This window comes from Molothrus ater, chromosome 3, assembly GCF_012460135.2.
Source record: "Molothrus ater isolate BHLD 08-10-18 breed brown headed cowbird chromosome 3, BPBGC_Mater_1.1, whole genome shotgun sequence".
Lineage (NCBI taxonomy): Eukaryota > Metazoa > Chordata > Aves > Passeriformes > Icteridae > Molothrus > Molothrus ater.
Window position 1 is genome coordinate 111,933,260 of NC_050480.2, and position 26,175 is coordinate 111,959,434.

Below are 26,175 nucleotides of genomic sequence, written 5' to 3' on the forward strand. Positions count from 1 at the left end.
AGCCAAGAGCCCAATGCACCATCCCACCTCCAGCCTGGATTCCTACAGAAATAAAATGTGTTCAGCTGTGTTTTCTAAAATCTTCTGAAGCTGTTTGAACCCAAATTTGGCCCAGGATGAAGCTCTTAAAGCACCAACATTGTCCTTCCACAAGGAGCCACAGAGGATGGGCAAGGACCAGCAGCTTCTGCTCATGAGGAAATGCCTCAGATTTTAATATATCACAGAATGGTTTGGGTTGAAAGGGACCCAAAAGCTCATCCAGTTCCACCCCCTGGCACGGGCAGAGACACTTTCCACTACCCCAGGCTGCCCCAAACCCCATCCTTAAAGACTTTCACATTTACATACAGGGATATTTTATCACCTTCACCACCATACACCTAGATATAAATACGTATTTTCACATACAGGCACACACAGAGAGGGCAGGTCCCACTGAATTCCATCATCCCTACAAAAACTAAATCCAGGCTGTTCAAAACCAGTGCTCTGGGAAGAATATTTCTGAAGAGATTGTTTCCAGCATTCCCCAAAATGACACAGGCAATGGGAACAGTGAGGACAGGATCCAACCCGAGGGTGGCATTCAGTGATGATTAAGAAATACAACTTTTCTCCCTCCTCTCCCTCTGAATTCCCTGCCCTTATTCCCTCAGTGTTTTCAAACTGGCCCAGCTTTGGTGGATTTTTATGGGAACTGCAAAGGAGGTATTTGCCAAATATCCAGTCATTGCTCCCAAGTGCAGAGGCACCGTGACTTGAATTGGTCACCCTGCCTTTATTTGTATTTATTTTTAATTGTGAGGAAATGTATTTGCTCAGTCTCATCCTCCAACACAGCTGAACAGTTTGCATTACAGTCTTCCCAAAAAGCACCAGCAAGCAATTAGTTGGAATGTTCTGTTCTACCTGAAGTTTGGCATGATAAGAACAATTGAAAACAGGATTTTCAAACACAGAAAAAGCTTAGGAACGCCACCATTCCCCTCTCCCAGATTAAGAACATCCATCAATCCCCTCTCAGGGCTCCTCACCCACCCTTCTCTGCTGCTTGGCTTTGCTGCAATACCCAATTCAGGCTGCCTGGTCCTTTAGAAAAGACCTCAGTAGTTTATTTGTCCATAAATTACACATCAGTGCTGCTTTTCACCCAAAACCATCATGAAGGTATTGGTTTCACACAGCCACCCCAACAAGTTTGTTTTTTTTTTAATTCCCTTTAGATGCCCATGCACAGGCCACCAACAGGATTTCTGAGCAGGCAGAACATGAATGTGTGTTGTGATACATTATTCACATTTCCATAATTGGGATTTCACGTTACTCAAAAGCAATTTGGTGTTTGGTTTGTTTTGTTTGTGTTTTTTTTTAAGTCTCCAGCAAACCCTGAAGCTGGGGATGAAGAAGAGGAAGGGCAGGCCAAACATGGCCAGACATTATTTTTACATGATCCTTGCACAATTTTATTTCTCCACATAAAAAATCCCTCTCACAAAAATCAAATGGCACCGTAACCAAGCCCACCATGAAAAATAAAGAACCAGAAGGAGAAGGGATGGGGCAGGATCCATCTGATGCTGCCACTCTTGTCTCAGCTCATTATTTGAGGCAGCCTGGGCTCCCCATGAGGTCCCACAGAGCACTAATGACTTAATCAAGGGACCTCCCTGGGGCTGAGGGAGATGCTCACGAAAAACAGCATCAAATCAAAGCCTGGGAAATCAGTGGCACCCTATGGAAAATTGATGGGATCAGCTGGTAAATCCTTAAGCTGGTAAGTGGTGCCTCGCTCCTGCCTCGTGCCCAAAAATTGCCCTGACTAGAGATGGAGGCACAAGGAATGCTAAAAAGCAAAAAGTGGGGAGCTGGGTTCCAGAAACCTGCAAAAAACTGATCCACACCTTTGGATAGTGCCACGAGGGACAGGACACAGGGAATGGGACAAGGACAGGACACGAGGCAGGATTAGATGGGATACTGGGAAGGAATTCTTGGCTGGGAGGGTGGTGAGACCCCAGGCACAGGGAATGGGACAAGGACAGGACACGAGGCAGGGTTAGATGGGATATTGGGAAGGAATTCTTGGCTGGGAGGGTGGGGAAGCTCCTGACACAGGGAATGGCTTCCCACAGACAAAGGGCAGGGTTAGATGGGATTTGGGAAGGAATTCTTGGCTGGGAGGGTGGTGAGACCCCAGGCACAGGGAATGGGACAAGGACAGGACAACAGGACACAGGGCAGGGTTAGATGGGATTTGGGAAGGAATTCTTGGCTGGGAGGGTGGTGAGACCCCAGGCAGAGGGAATGGCTTCCCACAGACACAAGGCAGGGTTAGATGGGATACTGGGAAGGAATTCTTGGCTGGGAGGGTGGGGAGGCTCCTGACACAGGGAATGGGACAAGGACAGGACAACAGGACACAGGGCAGGGTTAGATGGGATTTGGGAAGGAATTCTTGGCTGGGAGGGTGGTGAGACCCCAGGCACAAGGAATGGGACAAGGACAGGACACAGGGCAGGGTTAGATGGGATATTGGGAGGGAATTCTTGGCTGGGAGCGTGGTGAGACCCCAGGCACAGGGAATGGCTTCTCACCCTCCCAGCCAAGAATTCCTTCCCAATATCCCATCTAACAAGGCAGGGTTAGATGGGATATTGGGAGGGAATTCTTGGCTGGGAGGGTGAGGAAGCCCTGGCACATGGTGCCCAGAGAAGCTGTGGCTTGTCCATCCCTGGAAGTGTCCAAGGCCAGGCTGGACAGGGCTTGGATCAACCTGGGATGGTGGGATGTGTCCCTGGCCATGGCAAGGGACGAGATGACCTCTAAAGTCCCTTCCAGCCCGAACCACTCTGGGATTCCATGGTTCTAAGGCAGGAATATTTGTGCACACCCACAGAATTTCCAAAGTTAAAGGCACATTTTTTGAGCGATCTCATTTTCAAGCCAAACCGGACAGCAACTTTACAGTCACCGAGCTCCTCGTGCACACTCGGTGCTGCAAAATCTGCAATGACTTCAAATTCTTTACTATTAACATATCCTCCATATTAATCTCCCCCAAATGATCCATACTGGGAATTTATGTATGACTCAGTATTAAAATCCACTGTAACTGTGTCTCTGAGCATGCCATGGAGCTTAAATACAGGCGAGCAGAGGGCGTTAAGAGGCTGCTGAGAATCATTTTCTAGTACATTGGAAAGGACAAACTGTTTTTATGAGTGTGTGTTTTACAGTCTGTTTTTTCAAATTACATCTAAAATAGTTCCCAGGTGGAAGTTGTATCATTCCAGCTTCAATCTAAGGAATAATTTATTTTTAAAAATAAAAAATTAAATAAAAAGTGGTGAAACTTCGGAAAATCTGAGTCTGCTGAAAGGTCAGCAGTGTCTTGTGCTGCTCAGAGAGGGCTCAGAGACACGGTGAAAAAAAACCTTGAGACTTTTTTCTGAGCAAAGATTCAAATAATAAGGAAACAGTCCTAAAACAGTAGCATCAAAGTTTGTCCTTAATTCCCCAATGAGTGCATCAGACTGTGGCAAATTTCTTCACAAAGCTTCAGGCATCCAGGAGGCAGCTGGAGAGAAAAAAAGGATTCCCTTGCCCACCATGTTCTCATCCACTGCCTCCAAGCAGCTCTCCTTCTGCAAATCAGTATTTTCCATTCTTTTTAAGTATCCCATACAGCTGTAACATGGCTCTAACACTCTTCCCAACTCACAGCACCTCCAAAAGTGGAACTCAGCTTTTAATGAGCATCAGCAGTGATTCCAGTGCTGGATAGGTGATGCAGATCTGGTGTTGTCAAGCAAACTAATGCTTGGAAAAGCAGGGAGAAGAAACCAGGATGCTTGGAGCTGTAGATGAGGGTAAAAGTGCAATCAGCACCTGGCTTGATTTACAGCTATTATAATACAAATACCCTCAGGTATTTGTGATTTGGTCTGGACAAATGTAGTTGGGGCTTGATTACAGGACCCCAGGGATGGAAAAAGCAACTCCCTTGGTAACTTCCAGCCTGGCTGCTACAGGACAGGAGGGAACAGGAGGGGAATCGTTACAAACACCTGCTCTTCCACGATGCAGAAGGAATAACTCCTGTGCTCTACACACAGAGTGTGAAAAATGCATGTATTTTATTATTGGCTTTTCACAAATATTCAAATGAATATTAGATGTGTTGTGTTAGAAAGTAATGCTGGATTCATTCTCTTAAGGAGTGTGGTAAATCCAGTTTTAGGTTATAAAAAAATGTTCAAATAGAAACCATGCTATGTAAGACACTTTTTTTAAAGAAAGGACTTGCACTGAGATAGCAGCCACAGGACACCTGAATCTTTCAGAGAAAAAGAATTTATTGCCCTCTTATCAGAAGAAACGAACTTCTTCTACCTCGAAGGCGCTGTCAGGATTCAGAGGAAGAAGCTGAGGATGACCAGACAGAATCCTGTGTTTGAATGGAATTTATGCATCATGGATGAGGTGTATGAATATGCAGCAGGCTGTTGCTTTTAGAGGTTAATCCTTTGTTATTGTGTGTCCTTTTTCAGGCTCCTGCTGCCCAGAAAAAGGTACCCTGACGTCCATAACTCTTTGTATTTATTGTCTCATATTGTCCTAATTCAGATTGTCCAAATTATTATTACTCTAATTGTATTACTATTTTTATAACCATTTTATTACTATGAAACTTTTAAAATTTTCAAAACAAGTGATTGGCGTTTTTCACACTGAGCATGGTTTACTCTCCCTCCAGTCAGGATGGCCACATCCCTCTCCCAAACCCCTCCTGGGTGTCCTGGCCATATCCCAGTCATGGCTATCCATGGCTCAACAGCAGCCCAGCACTCCTCAGCAGGTCACCCTCCAGCCCTCTGCCAGAGCCAGACCCCTAGGGATGACCTGGGAACAGAGTGGAAACAAACAGATGGGCTTAGAAAGAAAGGAACTAGAAGCAGTTTCACATTTCCTTCACTCTCATTTCTCACAGACATGTTTGATGAAAAATCCTTTCCTTAGGATTTTTTTCTCCTGAGAAGCTGAGAGGCCTCAGGGACAAAATGTAAGCATTGATTATCTGCTGCTGTGGAATGCAACAGGTGCATCTGGGATTGGTCTCATGGGGTTGTTTCTAATTAATGGCCAATCACAGCCCAGCTGTCTGGACTGTCTGCGTCAGTCACAAGCCTTTGTTATCATCCCTTTTCTATTCTTAGTCAGCATTCTGATGAAATCCTTGCTTCTAGTCTTTTAGTATATTTTTAATATAATATATATCATAAAATAAGAAATCAAGCCTTCTGAAACATGGAGTCAACATTCTCATCTCTTCCCCCATCCTGGGACCCCTGTGAACACCAGCACTCTCATTTCCTGCCTGTGGAGCTGATCTCTTACCTGCTAATGCTGTCCTTACTCCAGCTTCTGCCTCCTACCCCGAATTTCTTAAATTCCTCATCCATTATAGAATCATAGAATATCATGGGTTGGACCTCAAGGATCTCAATCCAATCCTGGCTCTGCACAGACACCCCAACAATACCAACTGTGCATCCCTGAGAGCATTGTCCAAACTCTCCTGGAGCTCTGGCAGCTTCTGGGCTGTGCCCATTCCCTGGGGAGCTGTTCCAGTGCCTGATACCCTCTGGGGGAAGAACCTTTTCCTAATATCCAACCTAAACCTTCCTGGGTTAGGTTGGACATTCCTGGCTCCAGCCACTCCCTGTGTCCTGTCCCTGCTCACAGAGGGATCAGAGCTGCCCCACTGTTGCCCCTCAGGAGGAATTATCCAGCCACTCTCCCTTGTTTCTGATGTCCTCCCATCCACACCAAATCCCAACTGACATTACAAATTCTGCTGAGCACAGAGATCCCATTAGAGCAAATTACCAAAATGCTGCTCTGCTTTGCAGCTTAGAGAGGATCAAGTTATGCCCCAGCTCACTCCTGTCAGCACCAGCAGGAAAGCTCCACTCTGCCTCATGAGGGACAAAACCATTCTGGACAAAGCAGAGAGCTGGGAGAGAAGAGTTTTGAGGAAAAACCATCTCATAACTGGGTAGAAATAGTGCTGTCAGCAGCAGGCAGACACACCATGCCAGGAGGAGTTATCCCTTCTCCAAACAATTTTAGGCAGCACAGTCAGGAGTGGCAGCACCAGTTTATTCCACGCTTGCTCCCTCCTGAAATCAATTTTCCAGCCACACATCCATAGTTCATCAGGCAAGTGGCCGTGTCTTTGCTGCATTCACAGTTTTGACTCCCCTCAGTCGTTGCAGGGGGCTCTCCTGGAGCTGGGATTAAACACAAACATTTCTGAGCAGGGATCTTTCCCCTCTCCATGTCACCAGTCCCACTCTTTGCTACCAGAATCACTGAACAGCTCTTGAAACCCCAGCCTCACGTGAGGTTCTGACAGCAAGCACAGCACAAAGAGCAGGTTTCCATATTCACTTCTGCTCCCTGGAAACCCTAGGCCACAACAAGAGCAGAATAATAATACCAATTACTGATATTTGCTGCAGTCATTTCAGAGCCAATTAACATAATGAACCTCCATCTCTTTCAGATAAGCAATCTCAGAGCTCTGCAGTTAAAGGTGAGGGGCTGAAGCACAGAACAAGAATGTTAAACACAGATTACAGGAATGGAATTGGCAAAGATTTCCACACAGTCCTTCCTCCAAAAATCCACCTCCCAGCCCCTCTCTGCCTCCACACACACACCAAGGAGGAACTGTAGCATTTTTTATCTGTGTTTTGATGGCACACTGAGGGATTAGAGCTGGAAGCTTTTTATGACAAAGCTCCTGAGCCCACCCAAGCCTGGAAGTGAAGAATTCCGTGAAAAAGAAGGAGAGGAAAAATCAGCAAGTTCTGGGTGAGAAGCAGCACATTCCACCTGCTGCATGACAGAGAATTCCCTACACCAGAGGATGGATCCATCCCTCTCACAGGGAACATACCTGGAGCCACGTGTGCTGTTTGCTGCATGCTGTGTCCTCTGCAAAATGTGGCCAGAGAGACTACAAAGGACCCGCATTTGACACACATTTGTGACACCTCAAATCATCACAGAATGGTCTGGGTTGAAGGGACCTGAAAGATCATCTTGTAGGAGACTCTTAAAAAATCAACTCCCTGCCATGGGCAGGGACACCTTCCACTGTCCCAGGATGCTCCAAGGCCTGTCCCAGCCTGGCCTTGGACACTGCCAGGGATCCAGGGACAGCCACAGCTGCTCTGGGAATTCTATTCCAGGGCCTCACCACCCTCCCAGGGAACAATTCCTTCCCAAATTCCCATCCATCCCTTCCCTCTGGCACTGGGAAGCCATTCCCTGTGTCCTGTCCCTCCATCCCTTGTCCCCAGTCCCTCTCCAGCTCTCCTGGAGCCCCTTTAGCCCTTGAAGGGGCTCTGAGCTCTCCCTGGATCCTTCTCCTCTCCAGGTGAGCACCCCCAGCTCTCCCAGCCTGGCTCCAGAGCAGAGGGGCTCCAGCCTTGGAGCATCTCCATGGCCTCCTCTGGACCCACTCTAAGAGATCCACATCCTTCTTGTGCCAAGCATTCCAGTTCTGGAGAAGAAAAACATCACACTAACATTTAGCACACTAAAGAGCTCATTTATGACTTCCCCTGAACATAAATCTTTCTGCTCAATCAGTTACAAGACCATGTGTGGGGTGAACATGAGAATTCACCATGGATGTGGGACATCAGAACTGCACTGAGCAGGTCAGTGGGTGCTGGAGCTGTCCAAGCCCATCCATTCTGGATAGTCTGGATTTCTCCAGCCAGACATGGAGCTCAGAGAGGCCCAGCAGCCCAGTCTGAGCTCACTGTGCCATGGGAAGGGCACTTGAGGGTGGAAAAGCTCAGGCCACCAGTGTGAGAAGGGGCTGATAAAGCCACACCACAGTAATGTGGATTTCCTGCTTTTGAAGCTGCCAAAACAGTTTCAGTATTTTATTTCTCTTCTTAGAAATTAACGAAAAGTGCGGGTGCAGTGCACGAGAAGGAAGTAAAAAACACAGGAGAAAAAAAGAGAATGAAATGAGGGTGTATGGCCTCTGCCCACAAACTGAATGTGTCACCTCATCCCCCATTCCTCCTCCAGGACACTTCCCTCCTTTCTTCCATCTCCACCACAATCCTTATTCCATTTCTGAGCTCCTACACATTTGTCCTTCTCTGTCTCCTCACAGAAGTGCTCCAGGAGGCTCCAGTGAATCATCAGGATTTCTCCCTGAGCTTTGTGTAGAGTCACCCCAAAATGCTGATCCTTGCTGAAGCACTACACAAGAGACCCACAATACCCACAAAAACCAGGCAGCCCAAGAAGAATAAACCATAAATATGAAAGAACCAAAACACTGGCTGGGCTTTACCCAGACACTTGAAAGGCACAACCTGCCCAGGGGAGGGGGTTGGAACTCCATCTTTAGGGTCCCTGAAAACCCAAATCCTGTGTTTCTGTGATTTCTACTCTTGGACAGAAAGGTTCCATCATATTTAATAAGCATAAATCTGGCAGTTCCTCAAATAATACAAAATGCAGACACACAAAATGTGAATCTCAGCCTGTGAAATGAAGAGAAAAGCTCGTGCTCTGTCACATGGAACCAAAAAATCTACCCCATGATCCAGAAGAGGACAAGGACCAAGGATGGGTTTCAACGGGGATCAAACTAACAAATGGATGAAAATAACATGAGGTTTGATTTTCAAACAAGGTCACAGGAGTACAATCTGAGTGCTGGAATGGCCACAGCCATGCTTTGGGTGAAGCTGTGGCTGCCCCACCTCTGGAAGTGTCCCAGGCCAGGCTGGAGCAACCTGGGACAGTGGAAGGTGTCCCTGCTCATGGCAGGGGGTGGAATGAGATGAGCTTTAAGGTCCCTCCAGCCCAAACCTCTGGGATTCTAAGCTCAGGCATCACCTCCAAGCTGCCACATCAAACAGCAAAAGGAGTTTTGATGTTTATTTGGCTGCAGACCAACAGGGAACCAGGCTGAACATGCCCAGGGCTCTTGGTCACTGCCTTGGTGTACAACCAGAAGCAACAATTACCAGAAATTTGAGATACCTTAAAGGCACTAATTAGGCTAATTTAAGCAAGAGAGAGCTAAATGACTTGCCCAGGGCCACAGAAGGCAGTGACCAAGTGGTGTTTAGGAGTCTTGTTCACAGCCCTGTTCCCCAAGCCCTGAGAGAACCCCCACAGACCAATTCACAGGGAGCTGTGGGGTGAGAAAGCTCTGCTGCAACCTAAACCGACTTCCTCCCCTCTCCCTCCCTCTCTGCCCACAAAGACAAGAGTTTCTGATGAGTGATTTCACACAAGATGTACAGCCTGACATAAACCAGAAAGAAACCAATCACAAATCCCTCACCCCCAGTGCTCAGAGCACCCGAATTCTGCTCCTTTGTGAGCGAGCAAAGCTACAAACAGGAGGAAAAAATAAAACTTCCCATGTGCTGCAGCAGCAGCAGGAAGCACTGCCAGGGATCTCCCAGCCAGGGATCTCCCACTGCTGTGCCAGGTGAGGCTCTCCTGACCACACAGCTTCCTTGGGAAAGGAAGCAAAACAGGATAAAGCTTACAGGGCTGCACTGCCTATGACTCAGGCATGCTGGTACTCCAATTACCCTGGAGATGGGAATAACTAATTAATCAGGAGTCATGGGATCAAAGTGAGCAGCTAGATATTTTGGGTTAATTTAATTACTTCACCTCAAAATAATCCCAAAGTTCCAGCAACAAGAGATTCCCTTTTTACAGCATCCCCCAGTACAGCAATATTCACACTACCTGTATTCCAGCCCCTCCTGCAGCTCCTGACATCTCCAGCGGTTACAGATTTCCCTGAGAGAGGTTTCTGGCAGCCTCGCTGGTTTTCAGTGTTAGGATGTAATAAAAAAGGAAATTCATGAATTGTCTGCAGCAATTTGAGGGAGATTTGTGGCCATAGCAACATTACTATAATCTATGCTGCAGGGAACAAAAGCCACTTTGATCACGTTGTTCCTACCCTCCCCACCCATAAGGCTGGAAAATGCTGTCCAGACACTCCCCAGTCCCCCAGATGCCCAAATGTGCTCTCCCACTGGCTTTTCCTGACATGAAATCACTGAAAAGGGGATTTAGAGTGACTCTGGAAGGTTGTGCAGGACATTCACCATGCAGACAGACCATCCCAAGCAACCACCCTCCTGTACTGCTTCAGGAAGGGGACAGTGCCTGCTTTTCCCAATTATCCACCAGGCATCCCACAGCTCCCAGTGAGGAGCCTGGGGAAGAGCTGAAGGCATTCGCTGTGCTGGTAACAGAAAATAAACAACTCACCCCAGGTTTATTGCTGTCGGTGCCACGTGGCTGCAGGTTCTGTCCCCTCCCTGTCACTCACTACGTTTCCTTACTCTGAAATTCATCCCGAGCATCTTTAGGCTCACACAGCTGCACTCAGGCCTGCAGGCACTCCTGTAATGCAAATAAAACAAGGAACCAAGGCACTGAGGAATTAATCTAACGAGCTGCCTGCCCTGCTCCCTGTGCTCAGGACTCCCACAAGGAAGATGCCTCTGGAGAGGCCAGGCTGCCCAGCCAGCTGAAAGAAGAAATTTGTATTAATGCTCTCACTATTTTTAGCTTCACAAATCAGGCAGAGCTGACTTGTGCTTCCTGCCCCCAGCCACAACATCTGGGCTCTTTCTGGTCATTCGGGCTCTTTTTCCCACAAGGCAGAGCCTGGAATGTGGCAAGGTGGAGCTCTGGGAGGGAAGGGGGGGAGGGAAGAGGCAGCAAACTTTCCAAATTAGTAGGGAAAAGCAGAGGGCTGCAGTAATTCCACCGCTGGGATAACTCAGCAGCAGTGATTACAATCTGCCCACTTCATTTGGCCCTGCAGTTTCTATTAGAGGCACAGGAGGAGGAAATTCTTGTACAGTAGTTAAGGCAAGGGCAGGGTGTGGGGTTTGGTTCCCAGCTGTGCCTCAGACCCTTCTGAACAACCTCAGGGAATTCTGCTCCTGTTCCCTGGCTCGCAGCATTCCTTGGGAATTCACCAGGGAGCTCATGGGTCACAAATAGCAGCTGAGAGGAGAAATATAAGCAAAAGCTACTTCCTGTTCAGCAGGATGTAAGGCATCTTGCAAATTTGTTTTGAGCAAAAGATGTAAGCACTACACAAAATTGATTGATTGGCATCTTCCAACCATCCCAAGTTTTACAGGAAGGAAAGGGCACAGCCTTGCTCAGCCATTCCCATAACCCCCACGCTACCAGGGAGTCTATTTGAGAACATATGTCTTGATAGTCTCCAAAGATGATCTTGGGAGACAGGAAAAATTAATCATCTTGTGCTGGTCTGACTTCAACTATTTCATAGCTCTGACTGAAATAAAATCTGAGCACGGGAGCAAGAAATGCCAGCAACATACAAAAACTCAAACTGGAAGCATTAAAAAAATAATTTAAAAAAAGGCATTGAACACCCACAAGTTAAACACAATAAAAGAATGAAAGGAAGGAGGAAAGGGTGCTGACCCTTCAGCCATGTAGCTCTGAAGTTTGGGGTTTTTGTTTGGAAGAGAACATATTCCAGTACCCAGGACCTTCTGCTGGTTTTCCAGAGCAGGGATAGTTCTTTGTAAAATGCTTTGAGGTCCTCAAAATGAAGGCCAAAACAATGAATAACAGAACTCCAGTCCAAAACTCACTCCACATCAACTCTAAATTGCTGAGACAATGTATTAACCCTTCACAGGGGCTTCACCACCGGGGAAGCAGCGTGGGCTAATCTGGAATAAAAGGCTGCGGTAGAAATGGGAAGCCCTTGCCAGCATTTTCTCCCATCACCTTTCCATACCCAGACCCAGCAGCAGCACAGGGATCCCCTGAGTCCCTCAGCCTGTTTGTGCTGTGGGATGAGGGGCTCAGAGCCTCAGAGGAAAGGCAGTGCCACAGCAGCAGACCGGAGTCATCACCCTGGGCCAGTTTGAAGGCCAAACACGTAACCCTGAATAAAGCAAGAGGCCAGGACACAGCCCCAGAGCTCTGCTCTGCTTTCAGGGGGAAGTGTCACGAGCAGCACTGGTGCCACTGACCTACTTATCCCCACAAAAGGGCCACAGAAAAAGGCAACAGCCCCAGCTCCATGGCTGCTGCCGTGCCCAGCTCCCAGAGTGCCAAAATCCCTCTGGAAAATGCACTGTAAGGAACATAAAGGAACTCTAAGGAGCACAGAACAGGTGGGACCTTCCAAGAGTGCTCCAGTTTTCCCAGAAAGAGCTGCTATTTTTGCCACTGTGTTACACAAGGGCAGAGCTGGAGCAAGGCAGCGTTTAGGAAATCCCATTTGCACCTCTGCCTTCCAACAGCAGCTTCTGTCCAATATGCTCCCTAAAGCTAAAACCTTTCTGTAATCATTCCAGAAGGAAAGGGCAGACAGGCTTCATTTTTTCAGGATGAAAGCTTGCAAAGCTGCAGGAGTGTTTTAAAAAAATGGTAATTCCCATTTGCCAATCCAAACAAAACCTACAGACAGGGACGTGGGAATGCTGAGGAGGAAGAGCCCACACAGAGTCCCACAGCTCCAGCCACAGCCATCACCTCAGGGATCCATGGAGTCAGGAAAAAAAGAGCAAAAGAGCCTAAACTCATCCATTTGGCAACTCAGGAACACACCAGATACAAACAGGATATACCAGGATGAGCAAAAATCACCACAGAGCCCGAGAATCCCTTCAGGGCACCTGCTGAGGTCTGAATCAAATCTGGAGTTGTGGCTTTATTTTGAGTCATGTCCAGAAATTCAGTCCTAAAGGAAACCTTGCAAGCACCAAAAAGATAAATGAGAACTCCACAGTAACTAAGAGACAAGGCAACAGTGACTAATTTAATTATCAATTTAATAGTGCGGCCAGCAGGACCAGGGCGGTGATGGTCCCTCTGTGCCTGGCACTGCTGAGGCACCTCCAGCCCTGGGGACACTTCTGAGCCCCTCACAAGGACATTGAGGGCTGGAGTGTGTCCAGGGATGGGAACAGAGCTGGGGAAGGGGCTGGAGCACCAGGAGGGGCTGAGGGAGCTGGGAAAGGGGCTCAGCCTGGAGAAAAGGAGGCTCAGGAGGGACCTTGTGGCTCTGCAGAACTCCTGACAGGAGTCAGGATTTCTCCCAGGGAAGAAGGGAGTTACAAGCACAAGAGTGGGAGCCCAGCAGGTGTCTCGTTTCAATTTCAAGGGAAGAACTTCAGAAAACTCTTTCAATAAAAGTTTCCTGAACAGCAGCCATGACTTCTGAATCAACACTCAGGGAGCAGATTCCTCCTCTCTCCCAGCTGATGGTGTGATGGCTCCTTCCTTGCCAAACACCTGCTCACCAGAAAGTGAAGCTGAGCACTTTCCAGCCCAAAACAGACTCTGCAAACATGTGAGCCCACCATGCAAATGAGCCATTTGTTCACAGAGAGCCCAGCCCTGCTTCCCTGAGCCTCCATGGATCTGCCATGGGCAGCGAGGCACGGCCTTGGTGGCTCCTGGGGGTCACTCCAAGCTAGGGAGACATGGCCTTGGTGGCTCGTAGGGATCACTCTGAGCCAGGCCTTGGTTGCTCATGAGGATCACTCCAAGTTAGGGAGACACAGCCTTGGTGGCTCCTGGGGTCACTTCAACTTAGGGAGGCACAGCCTGGGTGGCTCATGGGGATCACTCCATGTTAGTAAGACATGGCCTTGGTGGCCTGTGGGGATTTCTCTGAGCCAGGCCTTGGTGGCTCATGGGGGTCATTCCAAGTTAGGGAGACATGGCCTTGGTGGCTTATGGGGGTCACTCCAAGTTAAAGAGATATGGCCTTGGTGATTCGTGGGATCACTCTGAGCCTGGCCTTGGCTGCTCATGGGGATCACTCCAAGTTAGGGAGACACAGCCTTGGTGGCCTGTGGAGATCACTCTGAGCCAGGCCTTGGTGGCCCATGGGGGTCACTCCAACTTAGGGAGACACAGCCTTGGTGGCTCGTGGAGGTCACTGAGCCAGGCCTTGGTGGCTTGTGGGGGTCACTCTGAGCCAGGCCTTGGTGGCTCATGGGAGGGAGCCAGGGAAGCATGGCCTTGGTGGCTCATGGAGATCATTCCAACTTAGGGAGACATGGCCTTGGTGGCTCATGGAGATCATTCCAACTTAGGGAGACATGGCCTTGGTGGCTCATGGGGGTCACTGCACATCAGGGAGACATAGCCTTGGTGATTCATGGGGATCATTCCAATGCAGGGAGACATGGCCTTGGTGATTCATGGGGATCATTCCAACTTAGGGAAGCACACCCTTGGTGGCCCATGGGGGTCACTCCAAGCCAGGGAGGCAGAACTTGAACCCTGAGAGCTCCACTCAGTCCTGGATTCTCCTAAACCCTCGTGCCTCATCCCAGCACCAAAGGCAGAGTCACCACAGAGAACAAGCACTACAGACAGTGCTCATGGAATAAACGCTCCCAGCTGCCAGAGCCTCCACCCCCTGATCTCCTGGAGATGTGACACTGATGGTGTTTGGCAGGAGTGCTCCAAGGTGCCACCAAGCCAGGCAGGGACAGGCAGCTCTGCCATTAACACCCTGCTGCCTTCAATTCCAACACTCCATTGCCCACGGCACGGGGGGAGCACCTTGTCTGATTTAATTTTGTGCCACACACTTCACACAGCACAGACTTCTCCAAAGGCTCTGCTGGGTTTCACACCATCCTGGAATCATTAAGGTTGGAAAAGTTTTCCAAGATCATCAAGTCCAACCATCAACCAGCATCACCAGAGTCACCACTAAACCGTGTCCTCAAGTGCCACATCCACACAGAATCACAGAATCACAGAATGATGAGGTTGGAAGAGACCTCTAAGATCACCTATGCCCTAACACCTCAACTAGAGCACAGCACCAAGTGCCATGTCCAGTCTTTTTTGAAACACATCCAGAGATGGTGATTCTGCCACCTCCCTGGGAAGAACATTCCAGTACTTTATTATTCTTTCTGTGAAAAACTTTTTCCTAATATCCAACCTGTACCTTCCCTGATGCAGCTTGAGACTGTGTCCTCTGGTTCTGTCAGTGCTGCCCAGTGACAGAACAAGAGGACACCCATTTTTAGTGACTCCAGCCCTGCTCTGAGCAGCTGTTCCAATACTCTACAAACCTTTCGATGATTTTTCCCCTCCTCATATGTAACTTAAATATCCCCTGGTGCAACTTGAGGCCATTTCCCTTGCACTAAAACATAACCTGGGAAACTTCACAGAAGAAACCAAAGTTTTGAGGATGGTGGGAATTGGATCAGCTGGGGGTGCTCACCTTGAGAGGAGAAGGCTCCAGGAGAGCTCAGAGCCCCTTCCAGAGCCTAAAGGGGCTCCAGGAGAGCTGGAGAGGGACTGGGGACAAGGGATGGAGGGACAGGACACAGGGAATGGCCTCCCATTGCCAGAGGGCAGGGATGGATGGGATATTGGGAAGGAGTTGTTCCCTGGGAGGGTGGGGAAACCCTGGAATAGAATTCCCAGAGAAGGTGTGGCTGCCCCTGGATCCCTGGCAGTGTCCAAGGAGCAGCCTGGGACAGTGGAAGGTGTCCCTGGCCATGGCAGGGGTTTGAAATGAGATCTGTCAGGTCCCTTCCCACCCCAACCATTCCATGATCCTGCCACAAACAAAGCAGTTTGCTCTTTCAGCTGCATTTCTTTTTTCTGAAGCATGGCCGCAACAAGAAACAGATACGCACAAAAGGCATCTCAAAGGCACTTAGCTGACCTAAATAATGGTAATTTCCTGGAAATTTCACTTAACTACTTGGGAGTTTGCAATACTTCAAGCAATCAACACACAGCACTCTACAGATAAAAGCTGGGGGTTTCACTTCCCCATCTGAAACATCTCTGAGAAGCACCAGCTGTGCAAAGAGAAGAACCACAACACTGAAAACCTCAGATCTCCTTTTGATTTTATGTTGCTTCTGGAAGGAGGCACTTGCAGCCTGCAGAAACTGTGAAGAAGCACTAAAGAAATAAAACCAGTTCCTTGCTTCCACTGTCACAGCCCACAGAGTCCCACATCCTTAGAATGAGACATCCCAGCCAGGAAAGGTGCACATGAACTTGAAAGCTCAGCATCCCTTACAGATCTGGATTAAACATTAAAAGGTACTGTTTTGTTCAAAAAAAAGTGAAATTGAAATGGGAATTTCATAGTCACAGTAGACAGGAGCAAAATATCTATTTTATTACACTTTTATGTAGTGTGCCTGGTTCTGCCAAGACGAGATGTTTGACATGCCTCAAATATGAATACCTAAGATGTTTCAATATTTGTCTTGGATTTCTCCTAAAAAAAAAAAAAACCCTAAAACAAAACCCCTAAAAAAACCCAACCACCAGTTTTTGTAAAGTCTGAAGTTGTAGCCATGGGATGAAGAAATAGAGTTAGTGAGGTACCACCTAAGGCAACCTATTGCTTTTGAATTTCTTTGCTCACCAAGAGAAAGCAGCCTTGTTCTCCCTCCCCATAAACCTTAAACCACCTGGGACTGCATTTTGTAAATGATTGAATGGATTAAAACCACACAAATTGAGAAATATACAGCCAATTATCTCTCTTTTGCTGCTGATTTTAGCATCTTGTGCTGAGGGAGCCCTTGGATGGTGCAGACTTCCATCAGCACTGCTGCCCCACCCACCCTGAACCACCCCGTGACCAGAAATTGGAGTTTTTTGCTGAAGTAGTTTGGATTTCCCATGGTTTAATTTAATTCCCATTGGCAGAGGAGGGAATTTGGCATGTTAGCATAAAGACCAATCACAGAGAGGTCCTGTGTTGTGACAAAATTACAGTTTTGAGGTTCCAGAAAGGACTACAGAGAAAGCCTCTGACACTTTAACACTTTCATAGTCAAGTCAGACAAGAAAAATTAGAAAAGGGCCAACCCTGCCATGGGAACACCAATTATTTATTATCAGCAAATTTCCTGCCAATATTAGTGTGAATAGAGATGACCCTAAGAACATGGTCCATGGGCACCATCCTGGAGAAATGTCCCTCACCTGGAAGGGCTCAGTTCCCACACAGAGAGGTGACACAATAATCAGATATTAAATGACAGGGACAAGGACTAAACCCAGGGGTTGTACCCATAATAGTGAGTTAAACCAAGCCAGAGTGAACCCAAACAGTCCAAGATAAGGATCAGGAAATGGGATAGGCTGGGGAATGTGTGAAAAGAGAGCTGGGACCAGGGTGTTCTGATTTTGGAGCTGGAAATTTAACTGTGGGATCGTGTCCAGGTTCTGCTTGGCAGGACCTTGCACCTGGGACCAAGTTGTTCTGATTTTGGGGCTGGAAGTTTAACTGTGGGATCATGTCCAGGCTGTGCCAGGTGGGATAGGGCAGGAATGTCACAGCTTGGCTGACAGCGCTCACCAGTGACATCCAGAGCTGCTCCCAGACAGCATCCAGGGAGAGGCCTGGGGGTGGATATGGAGGGGACAGTGCAGGTAAAAGTTTCTTTGGGGAAAACCCTCCAGTGCCCCTGCTGATGGAATTCTAGCAGGAATACACCAAATCCTCAGCAGAGAAGATGTGAAGTGGCTTCACATCCTCCCCCAAGAGCAGCAATTGCTCCCCATGGCACCAGACAGACTCCATGGACTGCCTGTCCCACTCTGATCCCACCATGAGATGAAAGAGCCCTCACTGCAAAGGTCCTGCCAAAAGCCACCATCAGTGACTAAAACACTTTCTACTGGAAAAGATCTGAGAAATCTCCTTCTTTGAGCACTTCTGGAGACACTTCAAGCTCTCTCTCTGCTCTGCATATTCCAGCATCACCCTGAGACACCTCAGCTCCAAGGGAAGCAGCTTTGGGCTTCCAGTGAGCCCAAAGAAACCTTCTGGCTTAAAGAAAGAAAGAGAGAAAGAGAAGAAAGAGAGAAAGAAAGGGAAAAAGGAAAGGGGGGAAGGGAAGGGAAGGGAAGGGAAGGGAAGGGAAGGGAAGGGAAGGGAAGGGAAGGGAAGGGAAGGGAAGGGAAGGGAAGGGAAGGGAAGGGAAGGGAAGGGAAGGGAAGGGAAGGGAAGGGAAGGGAAGGGAAGGGAAGGGAAGGGAAGGGAAGGGAAGGGAAGGGAAGGGAAGGGAAGGGAAGGGAAGGGAAGGGAAGGGAAGGGAAGGGAAGGGAAAGAAATTAAGCCAATGCTTTTTTTCTTCCCCAAACCTCTCTGAAACCAACCCAAGACCGAAGAAGTGCTAAGAGCCAGCACAATGTCCATCCCTTATCAGTACAGATAACCAAGGGGGCCTTACAGGAGAGCTGGAAAAGGACATTTTGCAAAGGCATGAGGTGACAGGACAAGGGGGACAGGCTTTGGGCTGAGAGAGGGCAGATTTCAATGGGATACTGGGGAGGAATTCTCAGCTGTGAGGGTGGGGAGGCCCTGGCACAGAATTCCCAGAGAAGCTGTGGCTGCCCCTGGATCCCTGGGAATGTCCAAGGCCAGGCTGGATGGGGCTTGGAGCAACCTGGGACAGTGGAAAGTGGAGCAGGATGAACTTTAAGGTTCCTTCCACCCCAAACCAGTCTGGGATTTTATGATTGTCCACTGTGCTGAATTCAATGCCCAGACAGTAATTCCTGATGCCAATCAGAGCTAGCCATAGCCAAATATCAGGCAGGCAAAATCCAAGCTTTTGAAACACCATTTCACCACATTTAAGCTTGGTAATTTATTACAATTAAACTGCAGTACTGCAATTCAAGTGGAAAGGATGATACTCAAGGTAAAATAGCCAAGGTCTAATGTTAAGAGGGGCTTTCACAGAGAGAAATTGAGTTTAGTCTGTGCTTGAAAGCAGTGGCAGGTCCCTCTCTCCTGCTCACACTTTTCCAACACCATCTGCTCGAGTTCAGCTCAGTGCAAGTGTTCCTCTCCTTGCAGGAACTGGAGAAGGAACAAGATTTAAAAGTCAATACCTACAAAAAAGAACAGCAGCTTGAGATGAGGAAATTGCCTTAAATTTCATTTCTCCCAAGTACCTGCAAAAGCAGCAGCACACCCCTTCGCTCAAGGATCTCAGCACATCTCTTCCCTCTTTATCTCTGTTTATTGATTTTGCAAGGAAAATCAGCACCAGAGCTTTTGCCAGGAGGATGAATTATGTGTGTAGATTCAAGAGGTTTAAAGCAGACTTGCACTGAAATCTGAGAATCAAATTGTAAGCAAGATTTTTCAGCCTTTATTACATCCACAAGGAAGAAGCATTTTCCATAGGAAAACAGATCCGTGAAAAGCTGCCCAAGCTTTCATTTGGACTGTCTTTAAAACCTTTACATTGCACAGAAATGTTGTTTTCATTAGAGATTTCAGAAAGAATAAAATTAAAAACAAAAACTGACATTTCCTACAAGCATCCAGGGAGCTTTTCTTCTTTACTACTTTACTGTGCCAGATAAAAAACACTGCTTGCTTTAAAATAAATTTTCAATTAAAACTGCTCTGCAAGACTCAAGCATTTTATTTCTCAGGGAAGGCAGACTTTCCTTGGTGATGGGGTGGATTTGCTGTGCACAACACACAGGAGCCCAGGGTCAGTGACAAACACTCAGGACCCAGCCACCACAGAAATGGGGAATAAATCAAAGTAAATCAGAATCCCTTTGAAAACAGCAAGAATACTTGGGTCCTGCCCCAGCTCTGACTTCACTTAGTGAAAATTACTCTATTTTTAGGTAAAAAGGTATTAATCCAAGTCAATTAGTCCAACAATACAAAACCTCTATTTGCAAAAGTGACCTTCTTTCCAATTACCTTAATTTTACCTCTGGAAGTAAATTAAGACAAACCTTCAGGCAAATTTAATTCAGAGCAAGAACTAAATTTCATAAACTTCAAACAATCAAACCTGAGAAGCTGAATTCTGATTAATTTGCCTGTGTATCCAAATGCAGATGAGACATGAACCCCCCAGCACCCTCAGCCCAACTTTCTGCTCCCAGACTGATGCTGCTCTTCCTGTCAATAATTGTTTTTTTTACCAATTAACCTCCCAGATGGTTGCATTTCCAGAGCTGAGAGTGTTGAGCTGTCTAAGGCCCCCAGATCCTGGGAATGGGAAGCATTAGATGATGCTTAAGGCCATTAAACGTGTGTTGAGTGCTGGAGCCCAGAGCCAGCCATCAAACGAGATAAAATCCTCCAACAAAAGATTTCCAGAGGAGGTTTCTGTTAAAATAAACTAAAAATGGGAGGCTGGGGAGTTTGAAATATTAAGGAGTAAGAAAGCTGTTTTCCAAGTTCGTTTTACTGTGTTGACTCTGCTAAATGAAAAGGGCTGCTTAAAGGGAGTGGATGGAATCAATCATAGCAGTTCAGGGAAAAAAATGGCCCAGAGGTGGGGGGGAATAATTCAATTGGCTTTAAAAATGCCAGTTTGCTCAAAATAAAGAGAAAAGGCCACTGGGGCAGGCAGACAGAGAAGAGGTCTGACACTAGGAATGGATTTCTGAAGACCAGCTGAAGTTCCTGAGACACAGCTCACCAATTAAACCCAGCCCCAAAAAAGGCTTACAATGAGACAAACTGAGGGAGGGAAAGGAAAAATCTCTCAAGTGCAGTAATTAAGGAATATGTAAGGAAACAAATGATGACAAACTCACTTGTTGATCACCTCTGCTCCAGGAAGAGAAGAGTCCCAGAGTGAATAGCAGCTAAAAAAGGAGCACACACTGATGGCTGGGGGTACTTGGAGAGAGAGGAAATATCTGCCAATGATACACAAGGCTGTGCTTCTGTGACAACATTACAGTTTCACAGATGTAATTCTGAGCTTTCTTCAGGTGATGAAGCTCTGCTGGAACATCAAAAAGTCCCTTAAGAGAGGGAGTGGGAGCCCCATCTTTCAGCAATAAAACCACAGGATGACACACGCTGGAGAAGCAGTTTGGCTCCCAGTGCAGGGGCAGAACTCAGTAACTCCCCTGGATGCTCATCCTGCTCCACTCACCCATAGCTGGGAGGGTCATTAGGGCACAGAGCTGCTCACAACCAGAGCTCAGGGTTACAGAAACAAGCTCTGATCAAATAGCTGCTCTATTTGCTATCTGTGAAAAACGCCAGTCACCTGTTTTGAAAATTTTAAAAGTTTCAAAGTAATAAAATGATTATAAAAATAGTAGTACAATTAGAGTAACAATAATTTGAACAATTTGAATTAGGACAATATGAGACAGTAAAAACAAAGAGTTATGGACGTCTGGGTACCTTTTTCTGGGCAAAATAAGCCCGAACAAGGACACACATTAACAAAGGATTAACCCTTAAAAACAACAGCCTGTTGCATATTCATACACCTCATCCATGATGCATAAATTCCATTCAAACACAGGATTCTGTCTGGTCATCCTCAGCTTCTTCCTCTGAATCCTGACAGCACCTTCGAGGTGGGAAGAAGTTCATTTCTCTGATAAGAGGGCAATAAATTCTCTTTCTCTGAAAGATTCAGGTGTCCTGTGGCTGCTATCTCCGTGCAAGTCCTTTCTTTAAAAAAAGTATCTACATAGCATGGTTTCTATTTGAACATATTTTATAACCTAAAACTATATTTAACACAGTACTTAATAGAATGAATCCAGCATTACTTTCTTACACAACACATATAATATTCATTTGAATATTTGTGAAAAGCCAATCATAAAATACATGCATTTTTCACGCTGTCTTTTCCTCTTCCAGGTCTCTCCTCACAGCCACTTGTCTTCAGAGAAGCTGTGGCTGCTCCTGGATCCCTGCAAGTGTCCAAGGCCAGGTTGGATGGGGCTTGGAGGAATCTGGAATAGTGGGAGGTGTCCCTGCCCATGGCAGGGGGTGGCACTGGATGGGCTTTAAGGTCCCTTTTGCCCCAAACCATTCCAGCTTTCTCTGATTCCCCCACCCAGATTTGCTGGGCATGAAAATCCAAGTTGCCACCTGCAGTGCCACAGGCCTCAGACAGGAAAGAGGAAGGGAAAACTCAACCCTTCCAACACAGGGAAGCAAAACTGACTTCCAAATATCAGGCAACATTTCCTGACTTTGAAAAAAAGCATATTTTATGATTGGCTTTTTGCAAATATTCAAATGAATATTATATGTGTTGTGTAAGAAAGTAATGCTGGATTCATTCTCTTAGGTAGTGTGGTAAATATAGTTTTGGGTTATAAAAAAATGTTCAAATATAAACTGTGCTGTGTAGGATACTTATTTTAAAGAAGGACTCACAGTGAGATAGCAGCCACAGGACACCTGAATCTTTCAGAGAAAATGAATTTATTGCCCTCTTATCAGAAGAAATGAACTTCTTCCCACCTCGAAGGCGCTGTCAGGATTCAGAGGAAGAAGCTGAGGATGACCAGACAGAATCCTGTGTTTGAATGGAATTTATGCATCATGGATGAGGTGTATGAATATGCAACAGGCTGTTGTTTTTAAGGGTTAATCCTTTGTTAATGTGTGTCCTTTTTCGGGCTTATTTTGCCCAGAAAAAGGTACCCGGACGTCCATAACTCTTTGTTTTTACTGTCTCATATCGTCCTAATTCAAATTGTTCAAATTATTAGTACTCTAATTGTACTATTATTTTTATAACCATTTTATTACTATGAAACTTTTAGAATTTTCAAAACAAGTGATTGGTGTTTTTCACACTGACATTTCTCAAGAAGACATCAAAAGCTTTTTAGCCAAAAAGGTAACTAGAAAACCTCCCCCAGCTGAGAGGAGCACTGGGAATGCCCCTCTTGGATACCATGCACCGCAGAAAAGGTGCTGCCATAAGCTCAGATCTCAGCAGCTGCATGAAGAGCAAATGATTTTCAAGGTGCTCCGATGGGCTGATCTCGGTTTTTAATCAAAGCTGTTGGTTAAGGCATCACTCACTCAAAGGTTTTCCATTCCCCCTGGAGCCCAAAGCACAGGAGGCAGTGGTGGATCACATCCCAGCTCCTGCTGTACTCACCCACCACATCCCAGTCCCTGGTAGGGAGGAAGTGCATGCACCACGGTCAGATTTATTATCTTTAAAACCACCACTGACACACTTGGCAGAATTCAGAACTCTCATCTGGGAAGATGAAACTTGCCACGTTTGACGTGGGAGTCAGACATCCCTTCTCCCATAATGGAGTTCACACTGACAAACACAGACACAAATCTTGGGGAAGTCACAACTCCCCCTCCCTCAGTGGGAACCAGGGCTATTAATTTCAATTTGGAGCATCAAACCCCTCAAGCCAAAAGCAGCAGGCAGAGAATAACCACATTTCGCTGCGCGCTCTGCGATTTATGACCTGGAATTTCAAGAAGGGGAAGAGGAGTTCTTGTGCTGCATTTCATTTTTCTGCCCCTAAAACCCTTGCCAATAACAACAGAATGTCACTAAGCACCAGCTCCCTTCCCAAAGGAGCAGCACAGGGTGGGACAGACCCCAGCTCCTTCTCCCACAGCTTTATTCCATGTGAAGGGCAAACAGGAGCAAGGGTTTAAGTGCTAAAGCAAACAGAGGCAGCTTTAACACACAGGTTGATGAAAGAGGCTGTACACAGCTGCTCTTGAAGTCATTTCTTTGTAGTCTTCATTCCCACAGATAATTATGAGCTTAGAGGTTCCAAGACTTCAAATGATACTTTGTGCTTCCTTCAAGTATATATATATATAAAAACACATTTTAGATGTCATATGCCTTTTAAGTCAGGATTAATGAATCCTCACAGAAATCACAGCAATGGCCACAGTTACCCGAGTGATAGACTGGGGGGGGGGCTCTGATGTGCTTCTGGTTTTGCAGAAAGGCTGAACCTCAACCTGGCTAGGACCTGGAGCTATTAAATTAATAAATTCTTAGGGGTAGTATTATTGCCTTGGAGACTACACATGTACAAGCGTTCCTTTAAAAGTAGATTTGAGAAATATTGATTTTAAAGAGGATTTCACAAAGCACTGTTAGTAATAAAGGTAGCATTTGGGAGAACAAAGCTGGAAGTTTTAACTCCCCAAATGCTGTGAGTGGGGAACTTGGGAGAACTCAAGACCAGGGAGTGAAGGAATTCATCTGGTTCTTCACATCCACCTTGAAATAAGAAATGACAGTGCATGGGCCAGCAAGCCTCTCTGGAGTGACTGGTGTTTAATAAATTATGGCAGTATTTTAAAAAGAGATACAAAAAAAAACCAAGCTTAAAAAAAGGACCAAAAGTATTTTAAGAATAGAGGGGAAAAAAAAATAAGACAGTTCTACTCCAAGGGCATAGACCAAAAAAAGAGCTACAAACAAGAACTAAACACAGGACACAAATAAGTTTGTGGAGGAAAGGAGCAGGTTTATTCTCTCCCTCAGATCTGAAGAATACAGGATATTTTACACAGCAATGGGGATAAGGAGAAGGGGGAAGAGAGTATCAAAATCCAAACAAGTCACAAGGCATCAACAATCCCTTGATGACAGCAGAGTAGTTTTTGTTGGCACAGCTCACGACAGCTGGAGGAATAATTGCGATGCTGAGCGAGGATGCCGAGAATATTTCGCTTCAGAGACTCAGATGAAAGATGTTATCCACAAGCACTTTGCAAATGTTAATTAAACCCACACAGCCCCTTTTTGGCAGATCAAGAAGTATTTATCCCTCTTTTGCAGAGAGGGGAATGAGTATCTCAGGCACTTTTAACTTAAGGTTAAAGCTGCTCTTTGTAGTTAGGAAGTGCCCCACAGATGCACCATTAAAAACACAAATTAACCTTCCCAGTCCAGCATAGCCAGAGTGGAGCTGACCCCTCTCACTTCTCTCTGATTTTTGCCCCAACAGAAGCCTTGACTCTGCAGAAAAACCAAACTCTGAGACGAATATGGGCACTACAAATGAGCTTTAAAAGAACATCGACCCTTGGTGAGTTGGAAAAGAAAAAAATTCAAATAAATTCAACTGCTCTTCCTTTGGTGACAGCTTTTCCCAGGTCTAAAATCATGGAATAACCTGAGTTGGAAGGGATTCATAAGGAACACTGATCCAACTCCTGGCCCTGCACAGACACCTCAATAATCCCCCCGGGAGCATTGTCCAAACACTCCTGGAATTCTGGCAGCCTTGGGAATGTCACCATTCCCTGGGGAGCCTCAGCACCCTCTGGGGAAGAGCCTTTCCCTGATATCCAACCCAAACCTGACACAGCCCCAGCTGTTCCCTGGATCCCGTCCCTGTCACAGGGAGCAGAAATTGGAGCTGTCCCTCAGGAAGAAGCTGCAGCCCTTGATGAGTCTCCCTCAGCCTCCTCCAGGCTGGAGAGCCCAGTGACCTCAGTCCCTCTTTGTAGCTGCTCCCACCATTCCAAACAAGCTTCCTATTCCATAAAACACCGTTCCCCAACAGGATGAAACAGTAATAGGGTCAATTTAAGCCAAAAGAGTGAGTGAAAGCAGGCAGAACCAGTGGAAATACAAAGGAGCAGTGAAATCATTACCAAAAAAGACAAAAGAGGCACAAAGCATTTGAGGCACCTACACTGGCAGGGCAGGAGCACCTGGAAAAAAGTGTCCTGGAAAAAAGAGCTTTTCCTCAGAAGAAAACCACTCCAGTATTTGCTAAATGGACATGGAACATTTGGTATTTAGGAGGGGAGGGTCAGTTTGTTGGATCTATAAAAGAGTAGCTGAGAACATCTGCAAGGTCAGGAAGAAAATGCATAAACACACATGTGAACTAAAACACCAAAACACACAGTGGTGGTCGATGCCTGTGATCTTACCATGAAAATAAACATATTTGGAGTTCCTTCCTGTTAAAAAACAACAACCCAAACCCCTGAAGCAGCTGATTTAGGATATATTTCAGTTGGAAATACATTTGAGGATGCAGTTGCAAAGGAAACCTAAGAGTAAGCAGAGCATTTTCAAAGACTGTCCAGCAGAAATGCTGTGGGACAGAGTCCCTTCCCCAGAGCTCACACCCAAAGGCACACACTGATTACAAAGGAGTGTGATTACACACACAGTGTGTAATGGTTTTATGGATCTGTATTTATATTCCATTTATGTTTGCAGTGTAACCCACAGGGCACAGCACACAATTCACCAGCACCCAGCAGCTGAGGAGACTGTCCAGGGCTGCAAGCTGCATTCAGAGCAAGCA

General features: G+C 46.6%; 1 protein-coding gene across 5 annotated transcripts in view; it reads right to left on the bottom strand.

The window, feature by feature from the left end:
• The window catches only part of EXTL3 (exostosin like glycosyltransferase 3), a 147,212-nt gene that overhangs the window by 63,009 nt on the left and 58,028 nt on the right, over positions 1–26,175 (bottom strand). Inside the window, exon 3 of one of the 5 annotated variants that reach the window (XM_036379654.2) lies at positions 10,348–10,482. The exons of 3 other annotated variants lie outside the window; for them this stretch is intronic. The gene's annotated coding sequence lies outside the window, so the exon portion shown is untranslated. Of the gene's footprint in view, positions 1–9,813; positions 9,861–10,347; positions 10,483–26,175 lie in introns of those variants that run through there. One more of the 5 variants, XM_036379657.2, reaches the window with a different exon arrangement.